Source organism: Pogoniulus pusillus, chromosome 17 (assembly GCF_015220805.1).
Source record: "Pogoniulus pusillus isolate bPogPus1 chromosome 17, bPogPus1.pri, whole genome shotgun sequence".
Classification (NCBI taxonomy): domain Eukaryota; kingdom Metazoa; phylum Chordata; class Aves; order Piciformes; family Lybiidae; genus Pogoniulus; species Pogoniulus pusillus.
The window spans coordinates 25,133,653-25,158,157 of record NC_087280.1 but is presented as its reverse complement, the minus strand read 5'-3'; the positions used below and the strand labels follow the sequence as shown (position 1 = coordinate 25,158,157).

General features: G+C 42.9%; 1 long non-coding RNA gene across 1 annotated transcript in view; it reads left to right on the top strand.

Moving 5' to 3' along the window:
• Positions 1–11,629: 11,629 nt before the first annotated feature.
• Positions 11,630–24,505, top strand: part of LOC135183224 (uncharacterized) — a 131,772-nt gene continuing 118,896 nt past the window's right edge. The window contains exons 1-2 of the long non-coding RNA XR_010305462.1: positions 11,630–12,014; positions 12,189–12,234. This is a non-coding gene — a long non-coding RNA (uncharacterized LOC135183224). The remainder of the gene's footprint in view (positions 12,015–12,188; positions 12,235–24,505) is intronic.

The following is a 24,505-nucleotide window of genomic DNA, read 5'->3' as shown; positions in this document are numbered from 1 at the left end:
CCTTTCAGTTCTCAGCCTGCTATTGTCAGCACATGAGATCTTGCACTAGCTCTGAGAACAGCAGCACAAGGCTGAGTGTGGATCTGTTTGGATGCATCAGAGGATTCAGTCACAGGCAACACAGACAGTTATGTAAAACATATCCTGGGGAAAGGCATTATGGAGAAATTCTTCTCATGATGTAGTTCTTTAAATAAAAAATGAAAATGTTCATCTGAAGCTCGCTGGCAGTAGTGAACTCTGCGCCTGGCTACGAACTGCAGAACCCTTTAGTCTTCTGCAGTCGCACCTACTTCAAAGCACTGCTGCAGGCATTGGAAAGGATCCTGGCATTTGGTGGGAATAGGGTGGGGATGTGAAATTCTGTCATCACTTGGAAAGTGCAGCCCTTGCTGAAGTGGCAGTGTGGTCTGTCCTTACGAGAGGGCAGCAGCATTATGCAACCACCTTGGGAAGGGAGGGAAATGTGTCTGCTTCGGCTGGCATTTGGAAATTTGCTGATTTGGTTTATTTAAAAGATTCCACTCTGAAAACTCAACACTGAGAAGTGCCTGGCAAATTGTTCTGTCTTGTGCTGTTGAAACCAACTGTAAGGAGACAAACCCGGGATACAACCTGGACGTTGCTATGTGGGACCTGGTGGAACTAGACTGCAATAGAGGATCTAGAGTAAAAGCTAGAGAAGAGGGAGAGCTCTGTCATAACAAAGAAAGTGGTCTGAACTGTCAGCCGATCAGAACTATCAGTGTCTGCTATCAGCTGACAGACACCTGATCTCTTAAGAAATAACACCTACCTTAGATCTTGGTAAGTTTTAGGGTGAGTGATGATGCCTTACAAGAAGCCAGTCCTGTGCTACTGGTATGAGTAGAAGCTTCTGTCAAACTTCCTGCTGACTGCTGTGAGAGTGATCAAACTTTTCCTTTTAATATTTGTCCTCTTTCAGTACTCACTTATTCGTATGAACACTTAGAAGGAGCCTGACACTGACAGGTGCCTTGGTTTCATGTTGTCTTATATTTGATGAAAAGATTCAGCCAGAAAAACCTCACTTGTTAATGTATTTGCTTACTGAGAGTTGTGGGTTAGTATATACTGCTGGTGCTTTGACCTGCAAAGCCAGATACTGCTTTTGACTGAAGTAATTTAGTTTTGTAAGAAGGTGTAAAGTTTTTATGGTACTTAGATTCTGTTTTATTTCAAAAGCTATAACAAGAGCATCCCATGGCTAAGTTCCAGAAGAGTTAGCCTCTATAATATACTTCAAGCTGCCATTGTTGTAAAGAATTACAATTCTTGGAGTATAAAATGACTGCTCCTAAAAGTGAAATCTAAGTGCACTGTGGTTTTTTTTCTTATGCAGTGCACTGAAGTTATGAATTCCTATGGTTTTAGGAACAGGAGGCAGTTTCCAAGGTGCTTCCAGCTTGCTTATTTTTTTATATTTGTTTTAATAATCAGTGAGTATCAAATAAACTGCACCACCAATCTGCCAGTAAAAGCTGGATCAATAGGAGATGTCTTTGGTGGGTAAGATACATCTTAAGACAATGCTCAGCCTTCTAAACAGTGATGTGCAACTGCAACAACTTTGCCAGCTCCTGTGCTACGTGTCCGTGTGCCTTGTTAACCCAGGGGAGGAACAGCAGTTTCTGCATTAGAGCCAGGAGGAATAGGGGTCAGTGTCCACCAGCTGATTTTAGAAATTAGACTAGCACATTCTATGACTCAAAATTAACCTAGAGCTACAAAAGTAATTTTCTTAAGTAATTTACCTCCAATGTTTAATTGCTCTTTGAAGGGAAAGAACTAGCCTGCTCTTTGATCTGTACCTAATAAACTTGATGTTGGTTTACAGTTGTTTCTGTTATGAAAGATCAAGGGACAGAAACTTGAGCCCTTCTTGGATTTTGCATGCTTGATGTGCTGTTATTTCAGTCTTGGTGCTGGAGACAGTGCTGCTTCCTCAAGGCAGTGTACTCAGAACAGGCAGTTGTTACTGTAATGATTGTTTTGTGTTAATATTAGAGATGTCCCAGAAGAATAGAACATGTTCATACCACAGGACTTCTATTAGCACAGCCATTTGACAAAGATCCAACCAAAAAAAACCTGCAGGCCCCCAACCTATCTGCTACCTGGTGCTTTATAAAAGTTCAGCCTCTCTCTTTACAGAGATTGCAAAGTCCACGGACAGCCTGGGTATCGTGATGTCAGGCAGTCAGTACCTTCTGTACCTTAAACCCCCATGACACATGGCCAATGCTGACATCAAGTAAGTTAGGTATAGTGCTAGACATGACATCATTCACAAGGAACATGTGTTCCTTCTAATTAATCTTGAATAGGACATAGCTTCTTGCCTGCCCAGGCAAGAAGGGCTTAAAATTGCAGTATACTTGTAGAGTAAGAAATCAGGCTGTCTGATTCACCCTAGCCTTCCAGCTGCCTGCAGGTACTTCAACTGCTATATTAGTGTTGAGTTTTTAATTGCATGATTAAAATATGATTCTTTTAATCAGCGTACTTTATCCCACAGACATTTTGCTGTGTAACCACATGCACCAGAACCATTGCATGACTGCACGAATCATGTGATTTCTAAGTGGAGGATTTCACAGGTGACAAGAAGGATGTAGAGGAAACAGTCCAAACTAAGCTGAACTCTAGGGTGATACATATGTCATCCTCTAGTTTTAAGACTTACTTGACATACAAATGTCATCTACAATTATTTTAGCCTTGCACATTCATAATTAGGATTGCCTTACAATTCTATTTCTCTTGTATTTCCTGGATGTTTCACTTTGCCTTGCATAATGTCAGATAAAAATGAACCGATCTAGGATGGCTGCAAATTAGATATCTACAGGGAACCACCTACAAATAGAGTTTTACCAGCTGTTCATTTTGGGGTTTCCTTTCCTTTTATTGTTTGGGTTTTTTTATTTCCCAACTTGCTGTGTTCTGAGGAGACCTGCTTGCATTTCCCAAAGCTGCAAACCCTAACGGTGCTGTATGATGTGTACTGGAACAATCTGTGAGATGCCAGCGCTCCAGCTTCTGCCAGTACCCACTGGATCAACAGTCTCTGCTGGACTGATTCTGCAAGCTCAGCAGTCCGAAGTTGTGAGACCACCTGGGAATCCTGGGGACTGTAGGCACAAACCAAGAGGTCAAGATCAAACTCTTGGCAAACATTAGACCACAGATGCTGAATGAGCAGAGAGGCTTCACTGCCTTGCTGCTGCTGAGCTGACAGATGGGAATAAAATCCCACAGACAGCCCTTCCTCTTCCCCCGAGTAAAAGCTTTTTGCTGCTCTGCGAATGGCTCATCACACCTGGGAAAGCAGCACTCTGCAGTTGTCTGTGTTTGGGCTGATGATACCATGCGTTACCTGTCCATGAAAACAGCAAAAAATGAAGAAAGAAAAAACAAATCTCTTACGTTTTTCTCTCCTGAGTCAGTGCAGAGCAAGTATTAATGGGAAACAGATAAGGAAAGAAGCAAGTGGATGCTGTGCCTGAAAAACAAGACTGGAACTTGAGTTTGGTCAGTTCCAGCTTAATGAGTGGTTTTGAAGCAGAACTGTTCTGGGGAAAGGCTCATAACATAAACACATAGATCTGGTGGCTTTGGTTTCGCTGTCAATCTGTAGTAGGCATTCAAAGGAAAAGAGAAATAAAACACCACTGCAGGAATGCTGGAAGCAGACTGTCCACCTCTGTGCCTGCCTGAGCATCACGAGTGAATGTGGTTTTCTGAATGCCTGGCATTGCTAGGTGTTGTCTCTAACATCTCCTGTCTGTTTTGTACTTTATGACTTTCTACCTGACAAGTTTACTTTTCACTTTGTTGAGAATTGTGTTGTGTAGCTTTTCTGTGATCTACCTTTTAATGGCATTGTGTGCAGACTTACCAGGCGATGAGCACCAAGAACAACACAATTGTTTGTCAGCTATTTCTTTTAATACTCGGATGGTCTCTCTCTAATAATTAGACCTGAGAAGACTTTTTTCCCTTTATTTTGTCCAGAAGGTCTGGAGGACGAAGGTTAGATTTCACTAAAATCCAATCAGATTTTCATGAAGTTGAGACAGCAAATGAGGTTGCTTCCCTGTCTCCATTTTTGACAGCTTTGCACTTTTATTTTCAAATGTCACCCCTCACTGCCCTGCTCTGGTGATCACACACCAGTAGTCACAACACTGCCTGCTTTTCAGGAGAGAAAGAGCAGCCAAAGAGTGCAGCACAATGCAAAGTTCTTGCTGCTGCTGCTCTCCTGAACTTTTGGTAACATCTCTCTGTGTCTGAAGTGTGGCTGCCACAGCTGGGCTGTCTGGACTGGCTATGGTGCTGCCCTGTAAACGACTCTGAAGAACACCAGTGCTGTGTGGAAAGTAGAAGCTAACAGGAGATCTGAGTAATGTTCACAGACTGACTATAGGCAGGTTCACTGCTTCGAGAGAGTTTCCCAGGTCGTTATAACATGCTAGGCAAGTCACCTTCAGGGATCAGTGCTTAAGGTAGTGTAAGAGCTGTGCTTCTGAAGAGCTCCAGGTGTGACTCAAAAGTACAAATCTTTCACAGCAGGAGGCAGACAAGATGCTGGTTTGTGGTAGGCAGTTACCTGACTCTGCAGACAAATAATTTATTCATTTGCCCATTAATATGCTTTATATTTCCCAGTTTTCTTAGTTCTACTCTTTGCAACTGAGCTAACAAGAAAGCAGTGTGAGGTTCTGGCTTCACTCATATTCAGGGCACACCTCCCCCTTCTTCAGGAGAGCTAGTTTTGGTTCTCTGTCCTCCTTTTCCACTTGCTTTTCCTAGTGTTTTTCCCTCCTGCTAAAGGATTCCTAAAGGTCTAAAAGCGGTGGTGGTGTGTGTTTTCCCAAAGTGCTTACTAGGTGCAACAGTGATACAGAAAATGGTTGTGGAAGCAGGCTGTGGTGTGGTGTTCTGTGTGCTGCTTTCTCTACTCTTCTCTTTCAGTTGAGCACACCTGTGGGAGTAGCTCCTGTGATTTGCTGACCTGCATCTTAATGTTTGTTTCCGTGCTTACTCTTCAAACACTGTCGAATTGGCACTGTGAACAAACCAGCTTGGCAAACCTGGCAGGTTCCGGCTTTCTTCATGAAGGCAGATTTAATGTTCCTTGGCGTTTTTTCCCAGATGAACAGTCTTGGAAAGTATTCTATCTGCCAGATTCCTAACGCCAAACTGTTTCTGGTAGGACACGGTGTTAATGGCTCAGTACAAAATACAATGCCTACTGCAGGGTGAATCTGAAATCCTTTAGCAGCCTTGATTGTCAGCTGAGCTGTCTTGTGAGTGCAGTGGCTGCCATCTGTCCATTTAGCCAACAGACTGGGCAGGGGGAAGGGGCTGTGTGTGGAATCTTCAGAGCTGGCATGGGGCCAGTTTGCCCCAGGTCTGCTATCTTGTGTTTTTGCAACAGATGTTGTGCCACATGCTCAAAGCTGCTGCCTGTGTACTCAAATTTTGAATTTTGGGGTGCCTAACTGTCTTTGACACAGGATTTGCATTTGTTTTAGCAGCCTGTTATGGAGTTCTTTGTTATAACGATAATCTGAGGAAAGAGCTGGACACAAAAGCTCTTAGGTCTGCCACAGGGTTTCTTTTGGCTTCAGCAGATGCTGGATTGTACCAAGGTTAACATACTTCATATTTTCCACATAATTCTGTGTACTTTGAAGAACAGTCTTTGCCAAACACTTAGTATGTGATTAAGGAGCCCTCAAGCTTACCCTGTGCTTTTAAAGAATAGAATGGTCCCTGCTTATCTGGGATGCTCCCAAAGTGTTTATAAAGATGGACACTGCGCAGACAAACGAGAAATTACGCTCAGCTGTTCCTCCTCTGTTATCTTCCACACATGACTTAATTCTACTGTAAGCCAGGTGATCCTAACTTAATGTAGATCAGCCACAGTGAGGTGAAGTTTTGGAAACTGCTATGTTTTTCAGTTCCATGCTTAAAATGCCTTCCTGTGAAGCTTGGTTGCTGTCAGAGTAGCAGGAGGGAATTACTATCTTCCTGCAGCAAGCCCTGCTGCCCTGCTGCTGGTGATTGGAAAGATTTCTTCTTTCCTTCCTTTTCATTAAAAAAAAAGCCAGTTGTGCAATCCAACCTGTGCCATCCTGCAGGTCTGTGCACTTTCTACATGCCACCCACTTCAGGAGGTTTGCTCTTCAGAACTGCTAACATGTGAAAATTGGCTGGGGAGTGTGCAGCTCTGAAAGCTGCTGGCTGTGTGTGTAAATAAAGTACAAGAGGTGACCTGTTCTGTGTGTGAGAGATGGGAGAGTTCTGTTCTCTGTTGCTCATTTTCACTTTTCAGTGGAAAGCTTGTAGGGTGTTTCTTCAGCATGTGGATTGTGTATTGACTTTGTACATTTTTTCCAAGCTTCTTTGAGCTTAGAACATTTGCTTTCAAGTCTCTGCTTCTAAAAATATGAATTGAAGGTGTACAACATATGATGTGATTACTGGACAGCCTTTGCAGTTAGTCTCTGTGGCTCAGCCTGTTGAATGCCATTTGCCTGTCAGGGAAATACATCCCATGTGCAGGGAACAGCACTGTCATGCTGCAGATATGTTTAGAATATCCTAAGTTTTGGGAAAGACCTTCATAATATCTTCAGTTGGAATATGGAGCAGGTAGTTAATCCAAGATCTCAGGGTGAGAAGTGCTGCTAGTTCATGCTGTGCGTGCAGACATCTGTTACTCAGCAACAAACATCGCTCCCCCCAGACAAGTTATTAGCAAATGTTAAAGTACAGCTAGACAGTAAAAGTTTAATACCTGTGAAACTACATGGAAGGCTGCAAATGCCTTAGTATATGGAATATAATTTGCAGCAACAGAAGTGAGCATCCCAGAGTATTTGTGAAAGACTGCTGCCTTCTAAAAAGGAAACAAAGAATTCACTTCCCTGCTCAGCAGAGCAGGCTTTACAGAGGTGCATGCTATGGGTTATGGAGACGTTTAGTTAAACGAGGCAGCATGTCTTCTGTTGTGCAGTAATATGAGAGACAATGTGTAGCTGTCTTCCCAAAGGTTGGAAGCAATCTTACTAAAGCAGAACAAACAGTTACAACATCAATATGCCAAGTAGACGGTAGACAGAAAAACTTCCCTAAAGTTAGCTGAAGATGTGGCATTTATTTAGTTTACACAATGGTGCATCTTTCTGTAGCTGCCAGCGTAAAAAGAGAGGTAGAACAAGCACCAGCTATCGCAAGCATTTGTTTTCTATAGCACACTAAGTTACACAAAAGAAGTGTCTGCAGTATTTCTCTAAGACATAGGCAGCAACTTCTCTAGTAGCTGTATCAGGACAGTTTCTCTGACTCTTACCTCTTTAGCCCGGAGTGAGATGTTGACAGTTCTGGTGCTTGTTGCCAGTGCTTCAGGTTGCAGCAGGACTCTGCATACTGGGTATGCATTGGTGTAGGTACTGGACCAGATCTGATTAACCCTGGTACAAATAGTTTGGAAGACAAACAGGCTGGCAATAGAGACAAAGAACTTGAAAGTTCCTGTAAATAAATCCTGTGCAGAAGCCTTAGTTTTTACTCTGCTATCTGTCCTTCTAATCCTCAAGCCAAGCGCTCTCCCTCCCCCTCGAGTTTTTCCCATTGCATAGCAACACTCATGGGTGAACTTACAGCAGAGCTTTGTTCCCAGATGTGATTTCAGTAATATTTGCAAGCTCAACAGTTCTGAGATGTGAAAATCAGCCCCCTTCCTCCCCACCACTATCAGCCTACTTTATTAAATAGTCTTCTCTCCTTCCGCACCCCAGGCATGTTTCATTTTTCTTTCTCCACTGTTTTGATCTAACTAGGAGTGATGTGGAAGGAGGGGGAGGTTCAAATAAGCTTTAATTATGGAGGGCACTGATACAATATGTGTAACAAAGCTGCGTGTTGGGCATAGAATTGGAGGATAAATGTAGAATGGGTCAGGAAAAGAACCGTTATTTCTCTGCACTCAGTTAGATTTTTGAGGTGGAGGCTGAACAAACAGTGTATTTTATGCCGTCACACGCTGAGTTGGTATGACCAACTACATATTACAATACAGCCTTGAATAATCATTTAAGTAGGGAGAAGCTACAGTAGTTAATTGCTTCCTACACAGTTTCTCTAATTTTGGCAACACAGTGACACATCAGCACTTCCTAGAAATGTTGAGTTTGCCAGGCTAAACTGTAACTGTGTTCAGCCCTATTTCTGGAGGAGGATCTGGTTTAGCCATTCTGTTTCCTCTTTCCTTCCCCTGGCTATTTTTCTGCAGTTCACTAAAGTTTCAGTCCTGGGTGGGTTTTGTGTGTTTTCTCCTGCAAGCCAAATGATGTTAATGTAAGTCTCTTTGATCTTGGAGGCAGACTGGGTCACTCACAAAGGAGAATTCTGCTGAAATGCCAACATTTCTGCTGAAGTGTCCCTCACTTCAAGTGAAGAATACCACGCTTACATGAAAGACCTGTGTAAAAGCTAGTGGCAACTCCTCGAGAGTTACACTGCTTCCACAGTGCTATGTTTCCTTGGAAATTCCCTGTGTTTTGAGTGGAAGACTTGCAGCCACGATGCGAGCTTGGAGATTTTGCCAGACAGAATGATCTAAGAAAAAGGCTTCTCTACTTAGCGTCTGTCCTGGGATTTGAGGTTGGCATTTAGGTGAGCATGTCTTGTGAGGTCAGTAATTTGGAGTGGCTTGTTGCTCAGAAGGGATGAGGGATGCATACACACATGCTCCCTCAGCTGGAAGTGAATTGATAAAGTGAAGTATATTTAGACAGCATGGAAAATGCAGTGGCAAAGCTCTAGCATGTTTTGTAGGATACTCACAAAGCAGTTTCTGGGGAAAGGCTGCTGAATTTATCTGTGATGACTTTGAAAACCGTAATACGTCTGAACCCGAAACCTACTGGCCTCAGTTTGCATGGATAGAAACAAAATGAGACTCTCGGTTATTGTGCACTGGGTCTCATCTAGAGAACCACCACAGGGAGGCACATTAAAGGTTGTGGAGCTTTGCTGTAGGATACAGGATGGATTAATGAGGACCTGTACAGCTCTATGTGAAGTTACATACAAAGTAAGGCAATGCCTGAAAGCTTTGACGAACACCCAAGAACCTCATCATTTGTTCTGCCTTCGCAGGGTGGCCAGCATGTGCCTGACACTGTGCCTTGTGTCTCTGCTGAAAGCCTGCTGTTTTCTTCAGTTCTCCTCTGCAGCTGTGTAGTTTAAGTGTTTGTTATTACAAGGAAACAATAAACAAGAGGAAATAAACAGCAGCCCGAAGTCAGCCCCCCAGCCCAACAGCCTGATGGATGTATTTTCAGATAGCGTAATAATAAGCAGAGAATTTGAAGAGTGTAGCAGCCCTCTGACATCCCATAGTAGTCCTCTATTTCATCACTTTGTTCATGATCTGTAGTAGAACTAAGTTTAAGAATAGAAGCTGTAGATCATGTCATAGTGGAAACTTTATCCAGTGCTACTTTAGAGGCCATTTTTTTGGTGTACTATTTGATGAATGTGATTATTGCCAGGGTGAAATGTTAATTCCTTTAGAACAACAAAGCTACATGGCCCTTCGTGTTTCATGTCGTGGGCTTGTGCATTGAAACCTTTTGTTGCACCACAGAACCAAGTTATGTTTCTTTATTCTTGTTTCTGTTGTCTTGGCATATGCAGCCAGAAGTTATGTGGATGCTGAAGATGATGGTCTCTGGCTCTGAAGAAAACCCATGCATTTATTTTCTGTATGGTGTGCTTCTACCACATTTCCCTGTCACTGAGTATGAAGTCACACCACAGAGTGTCTATCTAAATCTTTTTTTCTCCTCTCACCCTTTAAGGGAAAGCTACTCTTTCAGGAGCACTGGAGATGCCACTCACTGCAGTTTACTGTTGTCTGAATTTGGTCTACACAGCAATGGATGGGTGCAAAAGTGGCTCAGTGTTGCTCTTCCAGCAGAAGTGGTTTTCAAAGGGACTTTTAAAACCATCTCTGGACCATAGTGTCCTCTAACCTGAATGCCTTTTGGAGTTACGCTGCTGCTGGAATCTCATAAAGCCAAATGGACTGTTAATGACATGGTTACTGTCACAGATGCTCATGTTCTGAAAGTTAAAAATCACTACTATTGTTAGTGAGTTGTATTTTGGTTTGGGTTTGTTTGGGTGAGGGCTTTTTGTCTGGGTTGGGTTTTTTTAGGTAGTGGGGTGAGGGTGGGATTGTGTTGTTTTAGTTGGGGTGTATTTGGTTTGGGGGTTTTGTTTGCTTTTTTTTAATATTAGAAATTGTACAGCTGGGCTGAAATTAATGGACAGTGGTTCATTTCTGCAAATATCTGTTGAACAATCAACTGTCATTTGCTTAAAAGCAGGAAAAGGGGGGTAATGTGTGTAAGATAGCAGTTTGACTAAGTATTCAATTGAAAACTACTGCATCTTAGTCCTCTTGCCTTTGTAACCTCTTCAAACTGCTTGAATATTGATCATTGTGAAACTTGGCTGTGGTTGGAACTGACTCTCCATTGCGATAGTGTAATGCTAGACACTCACAAAATGCCCTACACTGCTAGGTATGATTAGGCACAGTAATGGTGATAAGGCTGAGAACATACTTAGCTTATGCTGTTCATGTTCAAAGCACTTGAAAGGCAGTACCTAAGTAATCTATACAACAGCTACACTGAACATTCCCCGTGGTTCTCCAGCTCGCTTGTCAGTATCAGTGATTTTCAGGTGATGGGATATTCTGCCTTTGCACTTGGAGTGCTGCTACACTTCGTAATCCTGTTAATGTCACCATTGTGACAGGAACCCTCAACACTGCTTTTGTCTGGAACAAACCTAAATGCTTGACTTTGAATGTGTGTACAAAAAGATATGGAAAACCAGGTGTGGAGAGGTGGAGAAACGAATGCTGCTCTTTGAGTGTCCTCAAGGACTACAGAGGAGCATCATGTTCGTTCTTTGTTCTAAAGGCTTGGATTACACAGACTATAGTTGTAAAACAAGATTGCACACTTGGTGGTGTTTTTAATTTACGCTCATTTGAGCAAGGAGATGGGCTGGTTGGTTTGTTTGTTTGCTTTTCCCTAAGTTCTTTTCTTGCAATCTTACAAGCTATTATTTGAATTTGAATGTAGGTTGGGAAAATGAAAGAAATGGGGTTTCTTGGCTCATTTTTAACTCGTGAGAAGGCACTACGCATCTGGAACGTTTCAGTTGCTGCACATTAGCACATGGTGCTGTCACACTGCTACCTTTCCAACTCTCTCGCCCTTGTGACTTTGTGGGAGAAAACGTGAGGTGTTTGTGTGCAGCTGATGGAGTGGAGGCTTGCACTGAGCACAGACTCAAGTGTTCCTCTGATACGAAAATGGTGTGCAAAGCAGATTTGCTGCTACAGACACCAGCCTTTGTGCCGCACATGCAAAAGTCTCCCACGTGAGATGTAAAAGTGCAGTTTATGACCCTGTTTTTGCAGGCAGTTAGAGGCAAAAGGAGGGGGATGACACTGAGATTTCCTTCTTCCTGTGTGTTAAAATCGAAGAACTAGTAAGTGTGACACGTGAAATCCCTCGGCAGACTGTTTCTGTTGTTGGCTGCGGTGCAGTGTTTCCAGAGGTTCGCCCCGCTTATAAGAGAGCTTTGGCAGCTAGTTCCAACCCCTGCTCGGCAGCTGAGCGCGGTGCGGTCCCCGCCTCTTGCGCCCGCAGCGGTGCGCCGGGAGCGTGGTGGAGCCCTCCTGTGGCTCAGTAGAATCGCTGCAGCTTCCCATCTACGGGCTGAGAGTGGGACACCTGGGCCAAAGCTTGTTAGGGTTACACCCTCTTAGCCCTATAAAGATGTGGCAAACGCAAGAGAGACGTTTGTGTACTCGGTCAGGATAAATTCTGCTTCTCTGCGTGTGTTCTGTCCATGTTTCATGTAGTGTACTTCTAAGGAACACTGTAGAGGTGAGTAGCTAATAACCCACCCAGTGACTCAAGCTCTGGTCCTGCACGTTCTTAGGCACTTGACAAATTTTATTTGCAAACACTTGTGTTTATCCTATTCTAAAACGAGCTTTTTGTGCCTAAGAGCTCTTAAAAACTAAGGCTTGAAGGGATGGTTTTGTTCTATTACCATAGGTATTTTCATCAGACTTCAAGAGGAGCGGGAGTGAACTGTAAACAGGTAAGATTTCATTTTTGCTAATGCAGCTGCTCTGATGAGGGCGTGTTGTCTCATCACTCTTTAGGCTAAACTTCACACAGCAGTCAGAGGAGAGTTCTGCTTAAATAGAAGTGGTACAGTGTGACCTATAGGTACTGAGTCTCACAAGACTGAAGTGTTCTCTTTGTGATTTGGTCTCATTCCTGTCTCTGCCTTTATTTGGTTAAGACAAAGCAAAGCCTGTGCAGTCTCTTTGGAGCGTGTATTGAAGTGTGCCATCTGATGGCTGCAACTGCTTCATTTCCTTTGACTGTGCAGTTAGCTCCACGTGAAGCTTTACCTCCTGCAGACACCAGAATAGCATGTGAAATATTTACCATTTTAGTTGTGCAAGACTTCATCAGAAGCCTTATTTTACTTTCTGTGTGTCATTAGGAGAGGTAGCGCTGGACTACAGCTGAAAATGGGAGCCCTGGCAGACAGGCAGGGTAGCACTTGTTTAACAAAGAACAGCATGTAGGCTCCTCATACTATGATGCTTAAGGCTATATAATTCCATTTTTTTCCTTTGCTGTAGTGTCTGCAATACGCAAGCTTTTAGGCTTCAAGGGAAAAAATTCAGAGCCTGCCTAATGCGATGTCATGTGCAGAATAATTTTGGATTTGTAGCTTAGATGTTTGCTTTTAGCTTAAACATGACATACAAAGTATATGGAACCTTATTAAAAAACAGAAAAAATCAAAAGACCCCAACAAAACAAAAAAACAAACACAAACTAAACCCCCTCTGTTTTCATGCTGGGTTTCTTTTGTTCTGTTGTTGTATTTTGGATGTCTGGGGGGGTTGTTTTTAATTACCTTTCCACACAAGCCTAGTTCAGTTAGGTGATGCTTTTTAAGACACAGTGAGAGCTGTGCATCCTTCAAGCAAAATCATTACTTTTTGTTTAGCCACCATATTGGGAACATATGACTTTTTCACATGGGTGGAACCCAGCTTTTAGTGGCAGCATTTTCTCATACTCTTCCCCCTGCCTATAGTCACGAGGGAGAAGAGCTGATAGAAAGAGAAGAGATATATACTATTTACATAAGAGAATCTGTTGTTGTTCCAGCTCAAGCCACTTGTCTCAAGAGCATTTGCCCATATGAAAAGCTGCCACGGTTTAATTGTCAGAAGATGTGGATTCAGTGGGTTTTTTTGCCTTGTTCCCCTTATGCGCCTTCAGGCCCTGTTTATGAGCTCCTGTATTTTGGATTTTTGCAGGGACTATGGCATACTACAAAATGTGGTTTAGGTAAATAAATCAAGTTACTTCAAGCACAAATTAAGGAATTATTTCTCTAGTCCAAATTAAAAATTGCTTTTGTCTGGGTCTTCTGCTGCAACTCCCAATTTTGACACTAACTAGAAGACAAAATACCAGAATGCTAGAAGAATCATTCCTAGTAATTCTCACCTGGATGAAGAGTTAGGAGTGGGGCTGGGGCACCTGACAAATGCTGATTCTGTGGTATCTTCAGTTTTATACAAAGTTCAAGGCAGTCTCTTTGTGAAGGGAAGCTGAAGCTCTTCTAAGATTCGCTCCTCGTCACCGCCTCTTTCTCCTACTTTGATACACTTAGAATTCACTTTGTGCCCTGTACGCTCAATCTGACCAGGTACAAATTGTAGTGTAAAAATGAACTTCACCTGGCTTCCAGGCAGAAGAATTATGCCTGTGTGTGCCAGTCCATCCAGCACCAGGAGGCTTTTTTTTTTCCAGTGGTTACCTGCGCAAGCTGCGGACCAAAGTTATATAAAGATGCGCTGCCAAGGAAGGTGCTGGAAAATACTCAAGGTTCAAAAGAGCAATTGTACAGTGTTGTGCTGGCAGGCTAGGCAACCTTGCCTCAAAACTATTCTTCTTCCTTGCAAAGCTGCTACTTTCCTCCCCTTTCTAGGGAGGCTGGGACATCAATTACTTCATTATGTTTATTTCTAGGCAATAACTTAACACACCATCACATGAAGGAGATACCACTGTTACTAAAGGAGAAAAAAAAATAGTTGGCAAAGAAACTAATGGGGTAGGAAAAGCTGGCAGGACTGAGAAAGTTGCAAAGAAGGGGCAACGTGAACAGGCGTGCCTTTGGAAGCCTATCAAGCTAATAAACAGTTCCCTAGAAAAAGCTGCATTCCCTGCAGTTTTATAATCACTATCTCACTAATGTGTAGGGCAAGGAAGGAGAAAGAACAGAAGAGGAAGTGAGACTCGGGGAGAAAAAACTTTGCAGATCTGAAAGAAACTAATCCAAAGAATGTTAATAGCCAAACCCAGCCAAAGCCCTTTTGCCATTCTCTCAAACCTTGTGTTCTCTTAGTGCTTGGCATTTTCCCTGCTCGAGGACCATCTCTTTGAACACCGTGGCAGTTTTGGATCTAGCAAACAGCTATCCTATGGGATTTGCAGAATGACTGGAAGCAATTTTGGAGTGGTAATAGAATTATCTCTGTTGTATGAGGTGCTGTTATCAGCTAACATGGGTGAAAAGGTTCACACTGTGTAGTGTGCAGGAATGAACCCCAGTCCCTTGGCTTGCTGGAGCCTATCAGTGTAAACTGTGTCATTGTGTATCCATAACTGTACCACATCCCTACCTTCCAGTGATGAGATGATTTGGTTTGTGATTGGCACAAGCTCTAACAGTGATAACTAACAGCAGCTCAGAGGCGTTTGGTCACACACACACTTCAAACAAGTGAATCGAAGAGTGATTATTGTAACGCTTTGGAAGCAGCAGAGGAGGCTGCACAGAACATACTAATGCACATGTTTCAGCAAGATGTGTAAAGCATCTGCAGTTATGGATAAATGGACTCGTTGTTCTCCATGTGCTGCTCACTGTGCTGAGCAGAAAGTAAAAATAAATCTTTGAGACACTTCTATAATTTCTGTTTTCATCAAGAATTTACATCTGGGATCCTCATGGAATCTTTTAGAGTATCCAGCAGGGTAAAATAATCTGTCTGCCCAACACAACTATTGCATTACACTACTTGTGGCTTTCTTATGGTTTGTTAGTTGTAGCTGTAACATGAGCCATCCAAATGGGGAGATCCTGATCGCTGTCGGTGACCAATGTTAGCCTTTTGTCATCCCAGACCCTTCTCTTCTGGAGAAGGTCCTTTCCTCTAAAGAAATGAGGAGTCTTTCACCCAGACTGATGTTACTAAAGAACTCAAACAGAAGTAATCTTTTTAAAGCTAACAAATTATATGAATTTAGGGGGATTCATATTAAATACTCCTCAAAAAGCATGAAGGTGTTCTGTTGGTTTAAAGGCCCCTTGCATTTTCATCTTGAAATCCTGTTTCACTTTGAGCTGCAGGAGCAATCCTGAAATAGGTCTCTTCTGCTTCCTGTCAGACACATGGCCACTGCCGTGAATGATAACAAGAAATGTCTTTATAAATGTATTAAAGACAAAAAGAGGGGCAAGAATAACCTTTGGTCTTTATTGGACAAAGAGGGGAATGTAGTGACTAGAGATGAGGAAAAGGCAGATGTGCTTAGGACCTTCTTTGCCTCAATTTTCAATAGCAAGGCAGGATGCCCTCCAGACAGCTGCCTCCTGAGCTGGTAGGTGGGGTCAGGGAGCAGAACAGCCTCCTTGTAACCCAGGAGGAAGCAGTTAGGGACTTGTTGAGCCTCTTGAATTCCCACAAGTATATGGGCCAGATGGGATCCATCCTAGGGCGCTGAGAGAGCTGGCAGATGAGCTGGCCAAGCCTCTCCTCATCATTTATCAGCAGTCCTGGTTCACTGGAGAGGTCCCTGAAGGCTGGAAGCTGCCAGTGTGGTGCCAATCCACAAGAAGGGCTGGAGTGAGGACCCAGGAAGTTACAGACCTGTTAGCCTGACCTCGGTGCCAGGCCAGATAATGGAGCAGATCATCCTGAGTGCAATCACAGGGTACCTAGAGGATGGCCAAGGGATCAGACCCAGCCAGCACAGATTTAGGAGGGGCAGGTCCTGCTTGACCAGCCTGATCTCTTTTTATGACCAGGTGACTGCCAGGCACCTAGGGATAGATCAAGAGGACACAGCCTTAAGCTGTGCCAGGGCAGGTTCAGGCTGGATGTTGGGAGGAAGTTCTTCACAGCAAGAGTGGATTGCACTGGAATGGGCTGCCTGGGGAGATGGTGGAGTCCCCATCCCTGGAGGTGTTTAAGTGCACTTAGTACCATGGGTTAATTAATTAGAAGGTGCTGGGTGATAGGTTGGATTTGGTTGATTCTGTACAAGCAGCAGGAAGCCTTTTGCTTGTTTGCAGTAGTGCTCAGAAATCTAGAGTTGCACTGGACACTAGTTCCAGACTGATGGATGAGTGTTAATAGATCGTGTGAATTGGGCTCTGTTGCTTGCAGGGTCCATAGCTTGAGGTCTACCAATTGTCAGGCTAAGAGCTGAGTTACGGCGTAGGGCTGACTGTTCCAGCAATGTTTTGTGCGTGTGTACTGCAAAAAGATGTCCGGAGTTCTGGTGGGACATTCATGGGCAGGTTCTTCCATAGGACTGAGGGGTGATCTTGAGATTTGAGGCTGCGTGTAGTGCTTGTTTGTGCAGTGCTTTGTGGTGGGAATTTTGGCAAGTGTTTGAATCATTACTTTGCTGAACCCAGCACGACTAATAAGGCACACATTGTGCTGAATGTTCAGGCTTGTGATATGCTCCAAGGCCAGCACACTCTAATTACAAAATCATTTGTATGTGAGAAGAGCTGATCATCTGAGCTCATGGTGGACAACCAACAAGTCATATGTCTAACTTCACACCTCTCATATACTGCTTCCTCTTATAAACATGAATTACAATTCAGAACATATGAATTATGAGTTCTCCTGGAGAGATAGCATTAAGTGCAGGAAGGTGTGAAAAGATTTCTCATAGGTTAAGTGCCACGCTATGGAAGAGCTTTATGCACCTCATTTCCCATTGCTGTTCACTTAAGTTTTGGTTACTAGCCCAGCTGGGGATCAGATGAGAGTGCCTTCCAAATTAACTTGACTTTTACTTGTGTACATTGATTTAACTTGTGGAACTGTGGCTTGGAATAGACTTAGATTTACTGGAGAGATTATAGGAATGTTATTTCTCTCTGGTATGCTGTGTGAGGTCCAGATTGTATGATGAAATATGGTGATGCAGCTTGATACACCTTCCTGCTTTTGGATGCACACTGTAGCTATGGGGAAGAATCCCTTTTCTTTATGCTCTCTGTGTGCTTCCTTTCCAGTCTTGAGAATCCAGCCAGCTCTAAGGGACTTGAACTTGGTTACAGTGTATGAAAAGTGATGTTTTAGGCTATATTACTGAGGCACCTACTTTAACAGATCCATGGCTGCAAATAGGTAACAGCAGTGAGCAGGAATTTCATTTGATACTGTGTCCTAGGCTGGTATTTCAAAAGCTGTGGTGCTGGTGTGTCTGTGCTGAAAGTGAACTTCTTACCAACTTGAGTTCAAGACGCTGTTTGCATAGCTCTGAATTACTTAGCTGTCTGTTTATTATTGTAGTAGCTTTGCTTTTTGGTATCGGCTAAACTGCAGTTTCTTTATCAAAGTTTGAACTGGAGGTACTGGTGTGAAGTTGTACTACAAAAATCAAAAGAGAAGGGCAAGGATTGGAGCACAAATCATAATTTCTGTTGTATCTTGATGCTAGAAACCATGTTTGCTGAGCTTCATGGGACAGATCATTCTAGGTCTACCAGTTCATTACTAGTGTTCATAGAATACCAGAAAACTGCCTTGTCTGATAGTAAAACAGAAGGAGAAGATAGTAGCATCTACAGGTGCAGGTGAAGAACTTCTATGTGGTATTGCAATTGTAAAGAAGGAAGAGATATGAGAGGCAAAAATCTTTAAATGCTAAAGATGTGAAAGGAAAATGTTGGAGTTGTTTTATAGTTAGCCAGCTGCCTGGTTGTGGCAGGGAAGCAGCCTTAGACCTAGATGAATTCAAAAGCGCAGAAAATCAGTCTGCATATATTAACAAAGTCTCTGGTGGTGGAAACAGATCTCCACAGAAAGGCACTGCTTGGAGGATTTTCACTCTTTAACAAGATATAAAGATAATTAGGAAGGGTTTCAAATTGAAATAAGATGACACGTGGAGCAGTGGTCATGCAGTGAGAAATTAGAACCCAGAAGAGAACTGTGCCTGACGTGCATGTTTTAATGAGGCTTGTTCTGACACTTGGAAGGATTCCACAGAAGGGCTGTGATCAAACAGGACTGTCCTGAAGGAACAGTAGATGTAGATCAGATTAAGCTGCTCGTTCAGGAGAGCTCTCGAATTATCTCAAGATACGTGAAGTGCTTGCCATGTCTGTCTGATTTAGGTAAGAGGCCCTTATTTAGGGTAATACAGCTAATGAATGGTGCAATAAACACATTGATGTGCAATTCCTATTTGACATCAACACATGTGAATAGTTACCCTGTTCTCTGAAGGAAGCTCTATGTGAAACTGTGGAAAGTCTCGAGAAACCAAGACGTGACCAGAGCTGCCTTCTGTTACGTGGTTTGAGTGCGTCTGAGATTTGGTATGTGTGAATTAAAGATAAGCCCACACTGATTCTCCTAATGTGTATTTTTATTGTCCTTTTATCTGGATGTGTAACAGTCCTATTGGCATCCCTTACTATTTTGAACAACTGTCATTGTTTTAATACCAGCTTTTCTTTGCAATGTATGATATCCAAGGCACTTGCACATGTTGTAACTGTTTTACTGAACTGTCTTATGCCCTCCAAGTGTGCTTGTCTCTTTCTACAGCATCTCAGTTTTGAATCTGAAGCTTCATAACAGCCTAGAGATCTTGGTGATCTTGCTTTTGTTGTATATGTTGAATGTGTGAGGGGGGAGAGAGCTTTTCTTCCAAAACTGGCAGGATTTCAAGGATGGATAGTTCTATAGAGGAAGATCATTTGGGATACTTGAATTTTGTGGCACTTTGGAAAAAAGCACAACTATGCAGGAAATTGTAGGAGGTAACTGATCACACAGGTCCGTCTGAAAGAACAGTGAGTGGGTGCTGGAAACCTCTGCGCCTGAACACACTGAATTTTAGCAAAAAAAGCATTTGCCAAAGGTTTGACCTGGAGTCTGCTACTTTATTCAAAAGATGGCTGATAATTAAAGTCTGTACCGTATGGATACTGAGGAAAGGTGAAGGAAGCAAATGTTACAGGAGGCCAGATCTGTGGTCCTAAATGCTGGACGTGAGGATGAATCCAGGCTGTTTGCTGAGCCAGGCTGGATGAGTCTAGCAGCACATTCCAGCCACAGCTGCCACAGGTGTGCATTTAGGGGAAGTCTCTGGCTTAGTTTGGGACCCTTTATAGTGCAGAGAAACTAGAATCAAACTTGAGTAAAGGTTGCACTGGGGAAGTGATGCATTATAAGTTAGAAGTAAGATTTAATTTCAGGTTGAGTTAAATCCCCCTCTCAGTTTTAACTGAGAGCCTCTCCAGGCTCTTGGGTAGCTGTGCACCTGCAAGACATGCCACGCTCCAGAATGGCTCTTTGCCTGCCATTATATGCAGACTGACGTTGAAGTGCTCAGGTGAACTGTGTCTCATGGTCTGCTTTCAGCCACTAAAACTGCAGCTAAAGGCTGTGCTGTCTGAAGTGTTTCCTGTGACCAGGTAAATGGGAGAGGCTGGGGTGGAACTGGGGTGCAGTGGGCCCGAGACTAAGACAGGAGGAGGAAGTGGTGCTACCAAAAGAGTCCGGAGTGCTGCAGCTGAAGAGCTCACAGCATGTAAGAGGAGAGGAAAAAAACGAAGGATTTGCAGTGAAAAATTGTCTGCATAGACTATTGGTGACTAATTGTCAGGGGGTGTCTTCATGTGCATGGTTGTGCTGTCCTCACAAGGCTTAAAAGTCGTAGAATCACTGACCCATTTGGGTTGGAACAGACTTCTAGGATTGTGGAGTACAACTGACAACCTAACCACCATGGCCAGTAAAGCATGTCAAATGCAACAGCTGACTTTGGATTTGCTGTTGCTTTGTAACATAGCTTCCCAGTCAAAAGGGCTGAGTCTCCAAGCACTTCATGAGAAAAATGTTGTTCATGTAGCTGCAATGCTATAAAAAAAGTCTTCAGGGAATACCACGGGCAAAGGACTGAACACATTTGCTCTGAAGCAAAATGAAGCTAAACCGATGTTTGTTTTCCCCACGTGTTTTGTAACTAGTGTGCTCTGAAAGGTGTTTGTTTCTTTTCCTACCTCTTTCTGTTCATCTTAGTAACTGTCACAAAAGCTCAACAGGTAATTTGAGTCTGGAATGAGATGGTTACCTGCTTCTGTTGCTGGCAGGCAGAAAAAGCTGCTCTATTTGTGGGCAAATAAGCAATGTTTATGCACCTATGTGTCACCTGTAGAGACCTGGGAAATGATCAAGTGTGACTGGCGAAAGGGCAGGAAATAGCCTTTGATTCTGTACTACAATAGTTTGGTTGCCACAGTCTTTCAGTGTTATTTTTTAACATGTGACAGAAGATGCTTTTTTTTGTCCAATTAATGAATTTGTGCTCGACTTCAAGCAGTTACCAGGGCCTCTGGGGAAGCCTTGTAGTGCCTCTGGGAGCTTTCACCACTTCACTGGACGTCAGGAATTGGTAACTTGCCTGACAATAAAGTGGTCTGTCTCTGCTTGTGACATCCAAGATAGGTTCCTTGGGCCAAGAAAGTCCTATAGGAGAGGAAGAAAGGAAGCATGAATCAATGTCATAGGTTTACATCCTTATATACTTCATGCACTCATGACAATGCAGTACCAAAGCAGGAACGGGGAAATCGGTGTGCTGAGCTGGGGTCTGACCGAGGCCCAGTTTCCTTCCTGTTGCTTCACTTTCATGAAGTTATGTTTCGAAAAATTCAGGATAAGAAGAGGAATAATCTAGCTTTAAATATTAAATAATAATGATGTCTTTTCTGCTCCCCTTCCTTCTGCCTTTCACCAATGAACATAATGTAGGATAGGAGCCAGAGCTGAAGGAAAAAGTGTTGCAGTGGGGTTGAGTGGCATCTGTTCTCTGATTTTTATCCCTTTAGTGTGTGTGCTGTGGTGCAGTTTGGATTTGTTTTTTTGTTGGTTTGTTTTGTTGTGGTGGGTTTTATTGTTGTTGCTGTTTATCTTACATAATAGTGTTTTATATGCAATGTTAACAGATTTCAGCCTACATGTGGAGGTGGCAACCACTTGAAGTGGCTGCTGAGCATCACTGTATCATGTTTTTGTGGTGTGGCAGAAGAATCATCATTAACCCTTTTTCTGAACATGATGCAGTGGCTCCTTCAGCAGAGTGGAGAGGGGCAGAGAGTGAGATAATGAAAGAAGAGGCATAGAGTATGTCAGAGCTCTGTTCAATTAACCCGTTGCATTAGAAAGTCTTGAATAAAATCTTACTCTGAATTCTCAAGTTTTTTAGCTGAGGGCTGTTCATTATGTTGCAGGTTGGGATCAAGAAATGCTTTGGATGAGATGTGTTAGTCATACTCTTAAGGCATTCTGAATGCTATTATCTTGTTGTCATTGTGCTCTATGACACTTTCTGTGTAGAATATCCAAGGTAACTTAAAAATCTGAAGTGTTTGTAAAATCCTCATTATTTGCTACGGTTTGTTAGTTTCTCATAATCTGTATTTCCAACGTGCCTAAAAAATGGCCCTAGCACTCTGAATATTCAATAAATAACTGTCTTTTTAACAGTTATGTTCAGTATCAATGGCTGACTGCTGCTGTCACACCATCGAGTTGTGCTAAATCCTCCCAAACAAGGCAACCCTTGCAATAAAGCTTCCCCGTGTAAATCACTTCTGGCAGCACATCTTCCCATTGTTGCTGCTCCGAGTGCCTGCGTGCAGCATGAGGTGCCAGTGTTTCCTCTTCCAAACGTTAAAGATGTGCTGATAGGGAAGAGCAGGCCTTTATTAATTCTGAGAGATTTGCTTAATTGGAGACAATGTGAAGATTCTCCACAGTAATAACCGATGATGGGGAATAAATAGGCACGGCGGTGAGAGAGGCAGCTTCCAGTGTGGGTTTCCCTCTGCCTCTGTTCAATTCCATTGCATACTGTGGGAAGTATCTGGAGTTTGCATTATCCTACTTAGTTTTTCTTGACGCCTCTATCTAGCTACTGCTCCTGGACATTTTGATGTTTGATAATCCTCTATTTGCATATGACTACACATCTATAGATGTTGTTAGACCCAATTTGCACATATTATTTGCTTCCTGAAGTGTCAGCATCTGAATTTTGTCTAGAGACAGGAATAGGGTCAGGGACATTTAATTGATTGTATAATGCAATTGAAAAGGCTGGCAGGGATATAGGGCAATTTTGGGACATCTGTCTTTGAGTCATCAAAAATAAAGCACATAACAGCTGTGATAACAGCAGGATTATGATTAGATATACACCGTTCACCATCAGCTTGAACAAGGACTGGAAAATGAAAGGGAGGTGAATCAGTCCATTTTGATAACATTACAGGTTTTTTATAAGGGCTTTGCTATTTTGTTTTACTAGGCTGTATGTAAATACAGTGTTGAGCAGAAATATAAACTAAACTGCTTGTGTCAAAAACAGGATTTACTGCCCACTAGCACAGTCATGCAGCTGAATGCTGCATCCTTTCCACTGCACCATGTGTTAGGGTAGCAATTCCTGCTTCCAAATGGCAGCTACCAAGTTTTGTTCATGATTTCTACACAAAGGATGCATGAAGCATTTGTGGCTCAGGTGTATCTGCATCCCTTGTTCCAGCTGTACTTGTGTACAAATGAGTATGGCAAGCTGTATTCTGCTCTTGCAAACTCAAAAACTTCTGGGGGCTATTTTTTCAATGTTTTCTTAGGCATGCCTATTAAACCCAGGCACACCTCCCCTCCTTTTCTCTTTGCTTTGGGCTTTGCCCTGCGTGACACTTAGGCTTCAGTTGTTTTTTCCTGTGAGTATCACCTGATTTGAGTGAGGTTGCATTTCATGTCTGATCTACTGTCTGATTCACACTGCACACACCAAAGAAGTACTGCAGTGAGTCGTCCCAATATTAAGACAATGGTTTGCCGTCTGAAATAGTTTCTTAGTTGCAGAACTGATTGCAAAACGTGAAGTGTTAACTGTTTGTGAGATGAATTGCATGAGGTAATGTCTAGTTAAGTGTGTAATCTGAAAGCTGTAGGTGTCAGAAGTATCCAGCTGCACAAGCAATTTTTGCATCTGGAGCTTCTGAATATAGTCCAATTACACTCAGTTGTATGGCTTTATAACTAGAACTCAACATACATTTTGTGTCCCTTAGTGGCCATACAGAATCATAGAACCAGCCAGGTTGGAAGAGAGCTCCAAGCTCATCCAGCCCAACCTAGCACCCAGCCCTGGCCAAGCAACCAGACCATGGCACTAAGTGCCCCAGCCAGGCTTGGCTTCAACACCTCCAGGCACAGTGACTCCACCATCTCCCTGGGCAGCCCTCTCCAATAGTATGCACAAAGAACTAATGTGAAGGGAAACACAGAACTTCAGCACTTATTTATGCTTTTACTGAGGCATCCAGTTTTCGTGAATTAGTTTAAGTCAGGACACTTTCAAAATTTCAAGTGCTGGTTTATTCTCTCAGTATGAAAAGTCGTCATGCTACAGCAACAGAGGAAAGACTACAGAATGCTTGCAAAGAGAGGCAGCCTAAAGCTGCTTTTTCTCCACAGATGTCTGTTTGGTTAAAAAAGTCCCTTTTAGGACCCACATCAGCTGGGTGGCTAAGAAGTGCTTTTGCTGTCTGACTCCACACTGCACCCTTGGCTTTGCAAGAACGTTGATTTTATTTCTGGGATTTCTCAGCAACTGCCCTCTGTGGTGTGAGGCAACTTGGAGCCTTGGAATCTGTCACTTATCTCAGATACCCCAAGCACTGCTTCATCTGGGAGTGTGTTTTGGCACAGAAAATAACCAAGTGCTTATGCCACCCATAAGTTCCAGCACACTACCAGTCATGTTAGAATCAATTTAGCAGATGCACTGCTGCTGCAATTCCTGCAAGCTCTGTGGATTCTTCTCTGGGACCTTTCATTTTTACGTCACATACACATTTACTGCAGTTAAAAACCCAACAAAATAATACATTTACTGCAGTCCAAAAAAAGAAAGTGCCACTTTACTGACAGCTAACAAAAGTAATTATCTAATCAGTGGCCTCCAAAAGATAGTGAAGTAGTCTATCTCAAATT